The sequence below is a fragment of the Mixophyes fleayi genome, chromosome 10, assembly GCF_038048845.1.
Source record: "Mixophyes fleayi isolate aMixFle1 chromosome 10, aMixFle1.hap1, whole genome shotgun sequence".
NCBI classification, from domain to species: Eukaryota; Metazoa; Chordata; class Amphibia; order Anura; family Limnodynastidae; genus Mixophyes; species Mixophyes fleayi.
In genome coordinates this window covers 88126578-88143399 of record NC_134411.1, presented here as the reverse complement: position 1 = coordinate 88143399, position 16822 = coordinate 88126578, and positions in this window count along the sequence as shown.

Sequence of the window (16822 nt, the reverse complement as noted above, 5' to 3'; positions counted from 1 at the left end):
CATATGTGCTCAGGAGGCATCGATACACTAGATGTAAGATTGCACACATTTATAATGTGGAATCGCAAGTGTACAGACGCATCTTTGCACACACGCGCACGCTGCCTTTTATACGTTCAACTCTAGATCCGGCCCATGCTGAGAATTCTATCCAGCGTTCCGAATAAGAAACGTTGCACTGTGCAGTTCTTAATAAGTACAGAATAAGAGAAAATATATACGAGAGCATCAGAATTCACTGGCAGCCTCGTCTTGGAGACAGTGGTAGGACTTGGAGGCTTGATAATGGCTTCTATTTGTTCAGCCGAGAGAGCGGGTTCAATTGATGAATAGTCATCATCATCATATATTTATTTATATAGCGCCACTAATTCTGCAGCGCTGTACAGAGAACTCACTCACATCAGTCCCTGCCCCATTGGAGCTTACAATCTAAATCCCCTAACATACACACACACGCACACAGACTGAGAGAGACTAAGGACAATTTAATAGCAGCCAATTAACCTACCAGTATGTTTTTGGAGTGTGGAAGGAAACAGGAGCACCCAGAGGAAACCCACGCAAATGCGGGAAGAACATACAAACTCCTCACAGATAAGGCCATGGTCGGGAATCGAATTGACCCCAGTGCTGTGAGGCAGAAGTGCTAGCCACTAAGCCACCGTGCTGCTCATAGTCATGTCCTAAATGCTATAGGGGTACTTACACAGTTACATGGAGATTATTGCCCTATTGCATATTATAGTACACCCCTGGATCAGCATTATCTGCCTCCCCACCTTCTCTTAGGGCTGCTCCGCATGCTTTTTATCTACGGATGGAGAGCCCTATTGAAAGTGGCCATTTACCCTCTTGTCTACTCTAGTTGCTGAGTTAGTGGCCCTTCCAAGAACATGCACAACTGCTAAGGGAAATCTGTAAACATTTACACTGATTGTTGGTATCCCTCTAGAAATTCTTATAAGTATACATGGTGATGTTATGCAAGTAAGTGCTGAAGTTATGTCTATGTACTTGTAATTGTTTGCATGTACTCCGGTTGATTTGAAGCTTACTCATATGCAAAAGCAGATGCAGTCACTGGCAGCAAAATAGATGCTTAAGGGATTTATTTCAAAGTTTATAATACCCTTGATCATCAGCTCAGATCAAGACACCAACTTTAATGGACAGGTTACAAAATATACTTGTAAGGTATTTGGATCTTACTGTCAGGTAGAGAGGCAGGACTTAGGTGGCCTCATGCACTTACACTTATGAGACCCACGATTAACAGAAAGACGGTACTTAGGCCACATGAAATAATAATGGGAAGAAATGATAGCGCCGTCATTTCACCCTGTCCCTCTATCCGGCCTTGAACTTCAACTTACTGATCAACTGATTCTAAAACTATTGCAAGACCCTAATCAAATGTACTAGGGGCCTGATTCATTAAGAAAAGTTAAGTAAAAAATTGAGTAAGTAATCTGGACAAAACCATGTTACAATGCAAGGGGTGCAAAGAAGTTTTCTATTTTGCACCTAAGTTAAATACTTTTTTTTCATGTAGCACACAAATATCAACTTTAAATTTCAGGGTACAAATAAGCCATCAAGTATATGTGTGAAAAAAACAGTCAGTATTTAACTTATGTGCAAAATTGAAAACTAATTTGCACCCCTTGCATTGTAACATGGTTTTGTCCAGGAGACTATTTACTTAAATGTCCTTAATGAATCAGGCCCCTAGTGTTTCCATTTAGAAGTCCAATTTGCAATGCCTAAACAGCTGGCCCAACATTGTATTTTGATCCAGCAAGAGGATTGGGTATATGTGATGGTTCATACCAGGTACTGCTCACCACTCGTACAGCTGTCAAATTCAAGGCTTGAATACCTGGAACCAAGCATCAAAGTGCAAGAAAACACGACCCTTCACCCAGACAAGATGCTTGTGTCTGGATGTAACTCACACTGAGCCAGATCCTTAACGGCTTTAGTGTGTGGAACCCTGTTACTTCTAAGGTAGAGGCATTTTACGAACACACACTGGTAAAAAAAAAAAAAGAGGATACTCATCCTTCCTCCGCTTTAGTCACTGTGACCTTTGCTATCTAGAATCATGAGGAGGATTTGCCACTACTATGAAATTGCAGGCCATTATCTGCATCCTGTGGCTTGGCAGCAGGGCCGCAGCAAGGGCTGTGCGATAGGGGCGACCGCCCAGGGATCAACACTGAAGGGGGCACAGTTTATGAATATTTTAGGTTTGTTTGGTTAAAATAAAATTGAATGCTAGGGGGGGGGGGGCAGGCGCTAAAATTTTAAGTTGCTTGGTAGTCCACGTTTTGTGAAACTGATAGGTATTTTGCTACCTTATTCTTACTCTATGGAGACAGTAGGATTATCGAGGAGGTACGATTGTTATCTAGAGTGCTAGAAAAGTTTAGTAATGAAACTGCAAGCACGTTAGAAAAGATCACCGTGAAAAAGTCTGTCATTAGATTTGGGACCCTGCAGAACAGAATGTGTTGATTAATTGGAATAGAATGCTGTGCCTGTGTTTCTCATAACAACCAATCAGATTGGAGCTATTGTTTTCCTTGTACATTCTAGAGAATGATAGCTGGAATCCGATTGGTTGCTATGGGAAACGCCTACACTTTTCCTTTTTAGCAGATTTGATATATCTACCTCTTAGGGGTATATTTACTAAACTGCGGGTTTGAAAAAGTGGAGATGTTGCCTATAGCAACCAATCAGATTCTAGTTATCATTTATTTAGTACATTCTACACAATGACAGCTGCTGCTTCGGAGACATTTTAATAATAAATTGCAGCAATAAGCTGTGATAGACAACCTGTATTATCGTCCACATATTAATAAATACTATTTTTTCCCCTTTTCTTGCAGGCCTGCTTAAATAAAAGTGTGAATTTATTGATTCATTCACTGTATAGATGAATACAAGTTTTACCGGTAAAGGCTGCTTGTCTCCCCGTCCACATTTTCACCATCTGGTTACTTGGAGCAAACTCTCACTTCAGGGCTGCTGTAAAACAATTAGGCTAAGACCACCCTTTGTTTACTTTAGATTATAGATGGGCTGGAGCTGTCAGCGGACACAATGGGCGGCTAAACATAAAAGTATGTAAACCTTGCGCTGTTTACAAAAGGACGCAAAACATTATTTCACTTTCTTTCTTTTTTTCCTTCCTTTATTTTCAGGAAACTTATTTACAACATTGTTTGTGTGAGTTTCTCTACACATAGGAAATGCGAACCGATTCTAAGAATTACATTCTGCATCAGTAATAGAATACAAAGTTTTATCAGCGCTAAATGTATCCAGCAAAGCGTCTCTTGGACTTACCGCATCTATATGATTAAACTGACCTACTAATCTGATACCTGGGAAATGGTTTGAAACTTTTCCCACGTTTCTGATTGGTCTAGCCATTCCGACTGGGACTCAATGAGAATCTTCGTATTTTTTTATTTAGCGCCCGTCTGCTGTAGTGATTGGGGGTGTAGGTGTTTGGTTTTTTTTCTGGGCATGGGTGGGTTTAAAACACAGTCAGCGCCAGACCTCTTTGGATCAAGATCTGGAAACCAGACGATTAATTTTTATTGGACTTTTTTCCTTAAAAAAAAAAAAAAAAAAACCAAAACATTTTTTGATCGAGTGCAGTGGGAAGTGTGCATATTTTAGTCAATTAAAATGTATTTTTAGTTTTTAGGTATATTAAGAGGGGACAACCAAGGAGTGTTGCAAAATAAAATGCAAAATAACAATGTCTTTTTATACTGCATTCAGATGTTTAGTGAGTACAAGCCCTATGTCTGCCCATGAGATGATATCTTGGCGCAGCCCACTGTGACAGCTATTTGGAGTTTTAGTCAATATTGCAGCACCGATTCCTACTCTCTGCAGATGAGAACGTTCCTCTTATCTCCCTTTTTTCCCTTCCCAGTGTCTGATTCACCACACCTGCCAATTTCCTCCCTCTGATATTTGAAGTCGGATTCAGCAATTGGGATACTGCCAAGAAAAGTCCCCCCCACCCCACCCCCTGCACAGCTGGACTGTGTGTACATACGGATGGGCCCACGTGTATTGTGACAGGATGTGTAAGGATGGGAGCCTTCCTCTGCTATTTGAGGACAGCACAACCATGTGAGCTCAGTTTCCGCCGCACACCGCTCCTCCCGTCACTCTATACCAGTTGTTGGCTAACCTGTGACATTCCAGGTGTTTGTGAAACTACAAGTCCCAGCATGCTTTGCCAATATATAACAGCTTATTGCTGGAAGGGTATGCTGGGACTTGTAGTTTCACAGCACCTGGAGTGTCACAGGTTAGCCAACACTGCTCTGTACTCTACCTGCAGACAGAGTGATTGTGTTTCTATCTTAGGACAAAGGTGAATCTGTCCCTAATTCGCAGGGGTGGCCCCAGGATGTACACACTTGTCCCTGAAAATGTTTGTCCCAGGAAACAACTGCCTTATTTTTTGGGCTTTATAAGTTGATATTTATTAAAGATGAGTGTTTAAAATAATAAAACATATATAATCAGATTGCGGAACCATGACATGCTGGTGATTGTCAGGGGCCTCCCCGGCATATTTCTTTCCTTGTTGCTGACCGGTTGGTTTTCTGTTGCTCGGCCAGCTAATTGCGCTCTGCTTTTGACCACGCATGCGAATTACGTGAGCAGTAAAGTGACACCAGACTTCCCCTTTACATGCCACAGGCTGTGGGGATCATTTGGAGCTTATGGTGCTCTTATTGAGCACTAGGGGGTGAGATTGAATCACAGCATGATGCACTTTCTAGGTTGTTTTTAGGGGAGGGGGGGGGGCTAGGGTTTGGGTGGCCTAGTGCTTCAGAAGTGCTAGGCATGCTCCTGAGGGATAGGCAGTGATGTGGCCACTCCCACTTAGTGACACATCCACGCCCCACTTAATAACATTACCACGCCCCTACCAAGAGGATACCACACCCTCTTCCTGCAAAGAACCGATTCCAATAATTGGCGGTCGGGCTAAACGGCAGGATCAGCCTTTCTGAATGATCAGTTTCATGTTGCTACTAGAAGCTGTGAGACATTGACTAGCTCCCACTGAGTCCTTTAGCCACAGTATTCTCCCTTTGTAATTCAATATTTTCTTGGCGAACTTGTGTTGTCCTAACCCATCAGTTGCAATTCCAGTCCTCATGCACCCTAACAGTCCAGGTTTTAAGGATATCCATGCTTGAGCACAGGTATTTGAATTAAAATGACTGAGGAACTAATTAAACCACCTGTACTAAATTACATATATCCCTAAAACATGAACTCTTGGGAGTTTCTAAAAAGTGAAAGCTCTTTGAGAGCTTTATGACTTCCTCCAGTCCAACAAGCAGAGAACAGTAGAGTTGTCGTTTGCTATAAGCTCTTCTCCCTAATAGCAGTAGCCACAACATATTAACCCAACGCGGAATATCATCTGCTTCCTGCATTCACGCAGCTAACTCCTCAGAGTTTTCAACCAATACAATTCTCTTGCTAATTTCTTCCATATCTTTCTAGCAATGAGTGATGTATTATAAATGCAAAGACATTAATGTAATATAAATATTAATATTTCTTTACCACACTGAATCGTTTCCTACCTGGAGCTAGAGGAGACGCTCAAAGAAACACTCAACAAAAGATATTGTTTTATATATTTATTTTAAAAAATGTATTTACACTAACAATAAAATCACTAAGCACATTAGTAATACAGGATAAATTAACAGAAGTAAAATAAACTCTGCTCAACACTAGTCATAACATACAGCTTATAGAAGTAGCACTGTAATTACCCCTTCTACTGTCTTACCCTGGTCACACAAGCCCATCTGCGCCACGGAAAAAAATATGACCTTGCAGATATAATGCATATGCGGACACTTGCTCTTGGAGAAACGCGTCGGGTACGCTCATGGGTGCGTTCAGTATGGTAAAGGCGTAGAGGGCGCAAGTCAACCATGCTCCTTAGAGAGTCTGGCTTGGACGTATATTTATATTTACACCTTTTAGGAGACCCATTGGCAAGGTGTAAGTTTGATGAAGACGACGGTCACATTTTTGCATAGGATGTATCTATCTATATGATGAAAGCATACATCCCAACCTTTATAAATTGGGACAAAGTAAGCACTGCCCTGTTCTGCCAAGTTTCCACCCCCATTCTGCCAAAAGACCCACTTTGCAGCCATTCATGACCACTTTTTTGATGAGGCTCCATCCACTTCATTGTAAGATTCACACCGTTTGAGGTCCACGAAGCAGGACTGTCCTGATGAAAGAGGGACGGTTGGAATGTTCTTATTGGCTCATGGTCACAACCTCTTGTCTTTCCTGCTATATGGTCTGTCTTTCTATCTTCTGGCCTTCCTCTATTCTGGATCAGTCCCCCTACATTCTACTATCTACTTTTAATAAAGACCAAAGGAGTTACTAATTGGTCGACAGAAAAATACCCGGAAACAGAATTCTCAGGATAGTTATGACAACTCTCAGTTTTACTATATTGTAAGATGTAGAGCAGTGATGGGCAAATCGATACCCCATGGTGCGACCCTCTAACTTTCAGAAGGGCCGCAGTACCCTTAATCTCAGTAATAAGATAAATCAATACATTTAATCAAAGAAAGAGGTATCTATCTGTAATAACATAGCAGGCATTTTAAACAAGTGTAATAAGCTATAGCATACATATCTGACAATAAAGCAAGAAGGAACTGGGGGCTGCAGGTGAAAACTCGGGGCCGCAGGTGAAGGCTCGGGGGGCCGCAGGTGAAGGCTCGGGGGGCCGCAGGTGAAGGCTCGGGGGGCCGGAGGTGAAGGCTCAGGGGGCCCCCAGGTGAAGGCTTGGGCGGCCGCAGGTGAAGGCTTGGGGGGCCGCAGGTGAAGGCTCGATGCGCAGGTGAAAGCTCGGGGGCCGCAGGTGAGGGCTCAGGGGGCCGCAGGTGAAGGCTCTGGGGGCCGCAGGTGAAAGCTCGGGGGGCCGCAGGTGAAAGCTCGGGGGGCCGCAGGTGAAGGCTCGGGGGCCCCAGTTGAAGGCTCGGGGGGCCCCAGTTGAAGGCTCGGGGGCTGCAGGTAAAGGCTCAGGGGGGGCGCATATTGCCCATTAATGATGTAGGAGTCCTCCAGAACCGATTATTACCCTATTTAGCTAAACAGTTGGAATATCTCAGGGTAAAAAAACAATGAAGGGCAAATATAGTCACTAGAGAATTGTTTAAACACATTCTACCGCCCCAGGCATAAATATGCAGTAATTTCCAAAACAATAGGGATGTCACTAATCTTGCAGAACCCAGTATAGTCATGTTATAAGTCAAGTGTGTGTAGGCTGGATAGCACACTTTTCACACGCATGTGTCTGTGTGATTCTTCTGGGGGTGATTGCGTTATTCACTGATATAGAGAATCTGCCTAGAACACGCACCATCAACCTTCAGAGATAAGCAGATAGTTGGGGCCCTAGGACCTGCTCATAACATCTAATCTAGCAGAGACATATGCACACTTATATAAATAAACAGTCTTCTAACAATCGCACTTGTGTGTAAACATATACACGCAAACGTATTCAAGTAGTAAACGCATATATAAACTCAACACTGAAGAAGATACGTAAGTCGTTTAAATTTCAAAAGGTGTCTAGGAACATTGACAACGAACAATCCAATACCGTATTATAGAATATAGCCATGTGTCATCTTCTTAGGTTGGGTTAGGTGGCTTAGTGGTTAGCACTTCTGCCTTACAGCATTGGGGTCATGAGTTCAACTCCCAACCATGGTCTTATCTATGTGGAGTTTGTATGTTCTCTTCATGTTTGCGTGGGTTTCCTCTGGGTGCTCAGGTTTCCTCCAAGTAGGTCAATTGGCTGCTATTAAAATTACTTTAGTCTCTCTTGATCTGTGTGTGTGTATGTTAGAGAATTGAGACTGTAAGCTGCAATGGGGCAGGGACTGATGTTAGTGAGTTCTCTGTACAGCGCTGCGGAATTAGTGGCGCTATATCTCTGTATTTGTGTAGATGCTTTTACTAGTGTTAAAACACTAGTGGAGGATGATTTTTGACACAACTGAGTTATCTGCTTGGGGCTCTTTACAGGCAACCAAGGCACATCCCTGGGGCAGCACAGTTCACAGGAAGCATAGAATCAATTTTATTTACTTTTTTCTGCATTTTCTTTTTTTCTGTTCTTGGTTTTTACCAACCATCTATTCTTCTCTGTGAAATAATGGAAGAGCGGGTGCTGATTAGAAGAGTATGAGCATGTAGGATTCACATAGACTCATTAAGGGTAGCAGCACAGTGGCCTAGTGGTTAGCACTTCTCCTCACAACACTGGGGTCATGAGTTTGATTCCCGACCATGGCCTTACCTGTGTGGAGTTTGTATGTTCTCCCTGTGTTTGCGTGGTTTTCCCCCGGGTGCTCCGGTTTCCTCCCACACTCCAAAAACATACTGGTAGGTTAATTGGCTGCTATCAAAATTAACCCTAATCTCTCCCTCTCTGTCTGTCTGTGTGTGTGTGTCTATATTAGGGAATTTAGACTGTAAGCTCCAATGGGGCAGGGACTGATGTGAATGAGTTCTCTGTACAGCGCTGCGGAATTAGTGGCGCTATATAAATAAATGATGATGATTATGGGTATATTCACTTTCAGTGCCTTGGGCCCTGCTCCTGTGGCAAGTTGCACAGAGGGCCCTTGTCTCTATAAACTACCAGGGGCCTAAAGAAATCCTAATCCACCCCACTTATTGAATGTTTACAGAGCAATACGTAGACAATCAACTCTGTATATAAAGATGGTATTACTTTTGTTCCGGGGAATTGATGACTCCAGTCTTAATGCTTTTGGATTCATAAAACTACCCTTATGACCTGCCTATTGGTAATCACTGCTAATAATAATCTGCTTTTAGCCCCCCTCAAGTGAGGATCAATACTAAAAGTAAGGATGCATCCGCTCTAACAGTCCAAATAACTTAACCAAGGGAGAGTGGTAAGCCGCAGGAAAGAGCTAATAGGAGTTCACATAATACATGTACAATTACGGGGCAGCTCCGGTGCTCGTGTTATGTAACAGAGAAGTCCGAGCTGCAATCACTCACCCCTGCAGTGATTACAGCAGACAGATAAAAGCAATGTGGGTGACGGACTAAATCTATAGCAAAAGCACTTTCACACGCCTTGTCAAGGTATAGTCAGGCTATCTGTGGTGCCCTCCTCGTACGGCCCATAGTCATATAGAGCTCTGTGACTCCAACTTACACTTCATCCTATATGTATAAAATAAATAAATGTACTCTCTATTATAGTGTAGCTAAGAAACAATGTTGAAAGCCCTTGTCCCTGCAATTCTGCTCCAGTATTCCCAGGTATATTGGGCTTTCCACACGTAAGGGACCTGAATTTGATGGACAACTGACAACAGCAATTGGTTTAATTTGTTAACTCACAAAGGGGTCTCTGCATCAAGCTTAATTGAAATTTAAAAGATGCGGAATCTACTGTTTCTACATCTTTTCAGTATGTTTGCTATGTATTAACTGCCTAACGGAGGGGATTCCACAGAATGCTAATATCGTTCAGCATCGCATTCCCCATAGATTACTGATAAGCTGTGCATTGCGCAGACAGGTGAAACTATCTCAGGATAGCGTTACCTGTCATTTCATATGGGATTCTGCTGAAGCCTCTTGGGCTTCGCAGAATCCGATACAGTGTTAGCGCTGTGCGCAGAACACAGCACTAGATTAGATCGCAGGAGAGGGGATCCCAGAGTAGCCCCAGCATGATGCATTCAAGTGGTGCATCAATATGTATTACTGTGATGCGCAGCGATGCATATTTAGTTGCACTGCATCTAATTGATGCATAGACCCCAAAGTCAGGTGGATAAACAGGGGAGTGCTGGCAAATTTTAACCTGGGGGCAAAACTTGACTCACCAGCCTTTTAGGAACATTTTAAAGGAAAAAATGCAGATGACCTAGTCCAAGATAGCCCACTATGGGATCGGTCCGGGGGGTACATGCACCCCCCTGCCCCCCAGCCCGCTCCTGTGGGACACATCATTCCATTACAACAGATGTGGTATGATTGTAAGCTCTTGCAAGTAGGGCCCTCTCTCCTCCTGTCTGTTCCCATATCGTCCGCCATTGTGCTATTTTCATGTTCTGTACTACGCGTTTTGTTAATTTTTACAGCTTGCCTATTACGTCTTACTTATTGTTTGATTTGTTGCCATTATTACATTGACGCTTTTTGAACGTTGTACATTATGCCTTTGTTGGACCTTTGTGTTTTATGTACTATGCCTGATTTTCCCATTGCGGAATCTCGTGGCGCCACATAGAAAAAACAATATTAATAGAGACTTCCACCACTACCGAGGGATGCAGGTTGAATGTAAACTATACTTACTTTAGTCTGTGTATCTGTTTGATTTTAGGTGTGGTTGGTTCACTTGCGTTGTTATCGGAGGTGTTGCGCACATTATTTTAAATTGTTTTACTGTGTTTTTTTGTTTTGTTTTGATTTTTGTTTAATGGTATTTAAGTATTTTCCAGATAGCGATAATCTGAATAATGCTGTTTGTTGTTGTATCGGTCTTTGTACATGATTAGTCTATGTCCGCTCCGTATTACATATTGCGGTACGTAACCACCTGTCGGAGAATTGTTCTCTCATCATCACCATCTATTTATATAGCGCCACTATTTCCGCAGCGCTGTACAGAGAACTCACTCACATCAGTCCCTGCCCCATTGGGGCTTACAGTCTAAATTCCCTAACATACATACACACAGACAGACTAAGGTCAATTTAATAGCAGCCGATAAACCTACCAGTATGTTCTGTCATTGTTTAATGTTTGAAAATGCAAATAAAAAGTTTTTAACAAAATCATAGCAACTTAGCTCAAACTGGGTGCAGAACATCTCACCCTGTGGCATCATGTACATAATGGAATGCAGTGATATCTTAGATACTGGTATAGGGTGTGAGGGAGCTCCGCCTGTTTTGGACCCTGGGAGGGTGTTGGGCCTGTTGGCGGTCACATCTCCTGCACCCCTGGCAGTTACACCCTGCTGGCAGTGCATTCACATATACGGCAGGAACAGGTGTATAGTTCTAGAAGACTGAGCATGGTTGCAGATGTGTACAGAAATAGTCAGCCGTGTGTGGTGTGTGTTTCCTTGTGGCGAAGGAGGGGAGGTTTTGTGTGCAATGCGGGGGTTGTGAAAGTGGAACATCTGTCAGGGCAGAGTACTCAGCTGCAGCTGCATCTGGGCCTGGTAGAAATGTGCCGGACGCCTGTGCAGGGTTCAGGGAGAGGCACAAATCACTGCCCACGGGGTGGCTGCAGACACACGATGATCAGAGGCGGCGGGAGTGACCCTGTTACTGGCGCTGCAGCATGTTAGTGAGTGCGGTTTAGTATCAGAGTCTCTTGCACTGTCCTCGTTAATTTCCATTTATCTCATTTTACTGATGAGGTCAACCATTGAAAATGTCATTGACAAAACAACCTGCAGTATAACTGTGACATCGATTAATGCACAAATACACCTGTTTATATGCTTAAGCATGGATTAGCAAGCCCAAATGACATGAGTGGCATGGTTGCAAAATGCTGCATGGCTTTGATGAGAGGCGCTGAGCGGATTGGGGTGTTAGCGCTGAACGCAGGCTAAGCGCACTCATGCACCTTGTATTGCACCCACATGCAGAGTTAAAATTTCATTTTGCAGGACAAGATATTTAAATGAGACTCAATAGAGAAATGCTGGTTAGTGAGGAGTGGGGAATAGAGCCTTTATCTCCCCCCTCCCCCCAGAAGAAGAAGATTTTACAGGTCCTTGAAGGTGGCGAAGTTGGATCCTCAGCCTTTATCGGGCGCACTTTATATGGGAGAGTGCATTAAAGCAGCTCCACCCATATGATACAAACAATCAAATGGTGAATAGTGTTACATGTAATAAATGCAGTTCCTAACGTCCCCTGATCTCATGATTAATTTCAGACATACAAGGCCTGACCAAGCAGCATCTTATTAGAAAATGGAAAAGTGAATTGAATGGTGGGACAACTAAAGTGTACTGTGAGGGCCCCATTCTATCTTTGTGGATTAATGTGAGTTTTTTAGTAAGGTGTAAAGAATAGGGTGGATATGTATAAGTAGTAAGGGAAATAGTTACCTGTGACCTAAGCACTAATACTATACCTCCCAACATTTAAATAAGCAAGACCCACCCAGGATCCACCTATTCCATCATCATCATCACCATTTATTTATATAGCGCCACTAATTCCACAGCGCTGTACAGAGAACTCATTCACATTAGTCCCTGCCCCAATGGAGCTTACAGTCTAAATTCCCTAACATACACACAGACAGACAGAGAGAGACTGAGGTCAATTTGATCATGTAAGGAAAAAAAACAGTATGATTAAATGTGATTTTATGCGATTAATCAGTGAAATACCATTAAATTGGAATCTGCAATTAATCGCTATGGCCAAGATCAACCACTTGAGGCAATTAAACTACAACACTGGGCGATGGAACGAGACCGTCGCACTCTAAAGCGATTATAAATTGGTTCTATAAAGCAGACATTAGAAACAGTTACAAACGATCACTGTTATTGGATTAATGACTACAATATTGTGTAGCGAAATTTGGCAGTGCAGGCTGACACTGTGTTAGTACACTGGGCAGTCATCCCCAGGGATGTGCTGTAACCCTTAGCAGACAATCATATACACAACTGTTAGCAATCTAATGCAGTGACAAGCAACAGCCTTCACCCGGGAACCCCCAGCTCCTATACTCATTAATACCCAATTTGTTGTTATAGGTACTAACACTTGTTTAACATGACTGCTGGTATGTTATTACAGATAGGTGTCTCTTTATTTGGTTCATTTTAACTTATTAAGGTTAATGTGTGCCCCTTTTGAAGGTTAGAGGTTTCCACTCTTGTGGCCCCCGGTGTATATCACGTTACCTATCACTGGTCTAGTGTATCCAGACAGCTGAAAAGTGATCTCATTGCTTGCTATGAATTACTGCATTTTTGCGCCGTATTATAAAATAAATCCCACCGGTGGTATTGCCTATTCCCCAGTAGGACAATCCGCCCCTGAAATCCTATATGTTTCCATAAGCTTTCTTTGACAAGGCGAGAGACACTACGACTTACCAATGTCTTTACTAAGGTGATATAAATTGATTGAGCAACTTGCTTTTGGTGCATTGTTCCTAAGGCAGGTGTTACACCTTAAGTGCCCCTGCGGATCACAACAGGTTAATGTGCGTCAGGCAGCACGTGTTACACACTGTATATGTTGACACACTGGGTTGTGCACACAGATAGATGTTGACACAGATTCAGGGGAGCCTGGAGTAGACAGCTGGTAGATGAAGCTGCCTTTGGCTGGCACACGGATTCTGAGCGGGCAGAGTCCGGCAAGGGACAGATGGCAGGTGGTAGAGCCTTAAACAGGCTTGTTTTCTAAATGCGACATCGGGCACTCGGAGTGACCGTGGAAGGCAGGAACGTCAGTCCCTCTATTAAAGTACCAGGAGTAACAGGAAAACCCTAAGGGAAGTTTGTCAAGATTCACCCGGGGAGCTGGCAAGAGAAGAGCAGGAAACACAAACAGGGCGCCTGCAAATTAGTAATGCCTAGGGGGTTTTGTGGGTAACCTGGTACCAGCCCCCAAAATTATATAAAGAACCCTATTGTCAAAAGATTACTTCTTGTTTCTATATCGACTTGGTTTATTTTGTCTGTTATAGTTTGTTACTAAAACGTTTACTTTGTAGCAGAATTTATATAGTGTTTTGTTATGTTTTCTGTGTTGGCAATTTCCCAGTTTCATCTTTACTGTTTTCCCAGGTAATACAGACCAGTATTTGTGTGACAACCACACAGACCCAGACGTAGGGAGGCAGATTGTAAGGGCAAGTGCCCCTCATTTCATCATCCGGCCAAATTATTTTCTAAAGCCATCCAAAAAATAAATAATTGTTTTACTTTACTGATAGAAAACCACTTAGTATTTGTGTTTCCTTTATACAGGTGATACATGAGGGAGGGGGGCATGGTGGTGTTTGGCAATAGAGAAGAAGGGGGTGGGGAGAAACAACGGCAGTCTTGAAGAACACAAAAAATAAAACCAGGATCTGTTTGTATAGACAGTAGAATAGCACAGTGGCACGCTGGTTAGCATTGCTGCCCGTGAGCACTGGTGTCACAGACTCGATTCCTACCATGGCCCTAGGTTTGTGGAGTTCGTAAGTTCTCCCCGTGTTTACGTAAGCTTCCCCTCACACAGTCCAAAAACATACTGGTTTGTGCGTGTGGTAGGGAATTTAGATTGCAAGCTCTTGTGGAGCAGGGACTGATGTGAATGGATACATAAAATAGCAGATGAGTGCATTCAAGACGGCTGTCTTATCCTCTGCAATAAAGTAGGGTGCTTTGATACCAATTTGGAGAAAGGTGGATTTAAAAGCCATGCACATTTTTTTAATCTACAGCCATAGGTCCACAAGGTGTCTGCTATCTAAAGTAGTATTTATGATTGAAAGCTTTTTTTTACATCCTAATACTTTTCTTGGTGTGTGTTTTAAATCATAATGATGCTAATAATAATAATTACATTTTAGATAAAGAAATGAAGCAACTCTGTGCTGCAGAATAGTCTACACCAGTGTTTCCCAAACTCAGTCCTCAGGTTCCCCAAACAGTGCAGGTTTTCTATAGCTCCTTGCTGGAGCACAGGTGTAATCATTACTGGCAGACACATTATAATTAGCACCACCTGTGGATCTGTTACAATGTATCAGTCAGTAATGATTACACCTGTGCTCCAGTAGGGAGATGTGGAAAACATGCACAAAGAGCAATCGTTCCAGATTTCCTGTCCAGCATCTGTGGTGCAGTTTGAGTTCAGAGTTCTCGAAATAATAATAATTAAAAAAATAGAATATGTTGGGTTGCTCTGAACAGCAAATTGTCAATGCATTCATTATTCAGCTCTCATTAGATTAAACTTTTAACACTTAAAGGGGGTTTACGCCTAAGTGGAATTAAACACCACCGGCAGGATTTGGGAAATTTCAATTGGCAGAGCACTGGAGAATGCCGTGCATGGTGGCAGCAGAGTAGTTGTAAGGTAGCTCAGATGCCACCTTCTACACTTCGACTGCTGAGCATGAGAGCTGCTAATGACCCTTAGGTATAGAGGTGTAGAGGGGGGGTTTCCACACCACGTCACCAGTGGGCGTGACCAGCATGCATGGGGGTGTGGCTATAATATTAGACAGTGCTTGGCTGCTCTCCAACTCTTCCTATCCCTATAATATACATGGACAATGCTGCGTGCACTACTGTTAGGTGCACGCAGATCTCTCTTTTCAAGCAGAGCCGTGTGAAGCGGTAGCAGGATCCAGCCACCTCAATTATACAGTGCCCCAGGCTTGGATGGGGGTTTCCAGGCTCTAGGAAACCCCCCTCGTTTGCCTATGCCTTTTATTTACAGTTTACCCATCTAAACCGTTACATTGCTGGGCTATCTTTTATTACAGCTACGTAGATCTTCATATCTTTTGAAGGTGATGGTATGTTTCATCACATTGCATTTTAGCGGACGGAGATTTTGTTACCCCAGAATGATGGTTCACAAGCAGCAATTATTAGGTAACACTGATATATGTAGTAACTCTAAATTATATGCTAATAAATTGTGCTTAGTGATATCATTTGTTATAAGTAAAGTATAGAGATTTCAGAAATCTCTTCCAACCTCTGTGTTTTGTACTCTATATTATACAGCACGGTGGCTAAGTGGTTAGCACTTCTGCCTCAGAGCGCTGGGGTCATGAGTTCAATTCCCAATCATGGCCTTATCTGTGAGGAGTTTGTATGTTCTCCCTGTGTTTGCGTGGGTTTCCTCTGGGTGCTCTGGTTTCTTCCCACACTCCAAAAACATACTAGTAGGTTAATTGGCTGCTATCAAATTGACCTTAGTTTCTCTCTGTCTATCTGTGTGTGGAAATTTAGGGAATTTAGACTGTAAGCTCCAATGGGGCAGGGACTGATGTGAGTGAGTTCTCTGTACAGCACTGCGGAATCAGTGGCGCTATATAAATAGATGATGATGATTGTACACAATTAAAACAGCACTGAGTATTTATACCTAGCAACATACAGTGTGGAAGCTATTGTAAATCAATGCACCAAGTGCACACTTCTGGGAGATAATGGAGGACTTTATACATACAGATTGAGACAACATTTGAATTTAGGACAGTTTGTTTGCTGGCCATCTACAACCAATAGATCTCGTCCATTATATATTGGGAAATATTAGTGTTTCGTTGTGAAATGCATAGAAAAATATTTGCAGAGAGCAATGAGCGGTTCTATCAATGGGTTCCAAAAAAACCCCCCATGCAATCATTTCATAATAACATTTGTGTTTTTAAATAGGAATTCCATCTGGGGTTAGTTATTCCCTAACACAGGATACAACAGAAACCCCTATGTTTCCATTGAGCGTAGGACGAGCAGAGTAAGTCACAGTTAACAATGCAGTAAGTTTAATTCACCATTTTAAATAAAGGGCCTGGGAGAGACTGACAAGGAGAGATAATAGCCCAGAGAGCTGGATGGAGCAGGAGGGGGCGAGGTGAGATGTTTATAGAGGCGGCTGAGGGAGGAGGGGATGCGGATGCCAGATGTGGCCCACTCAGACCCATCTG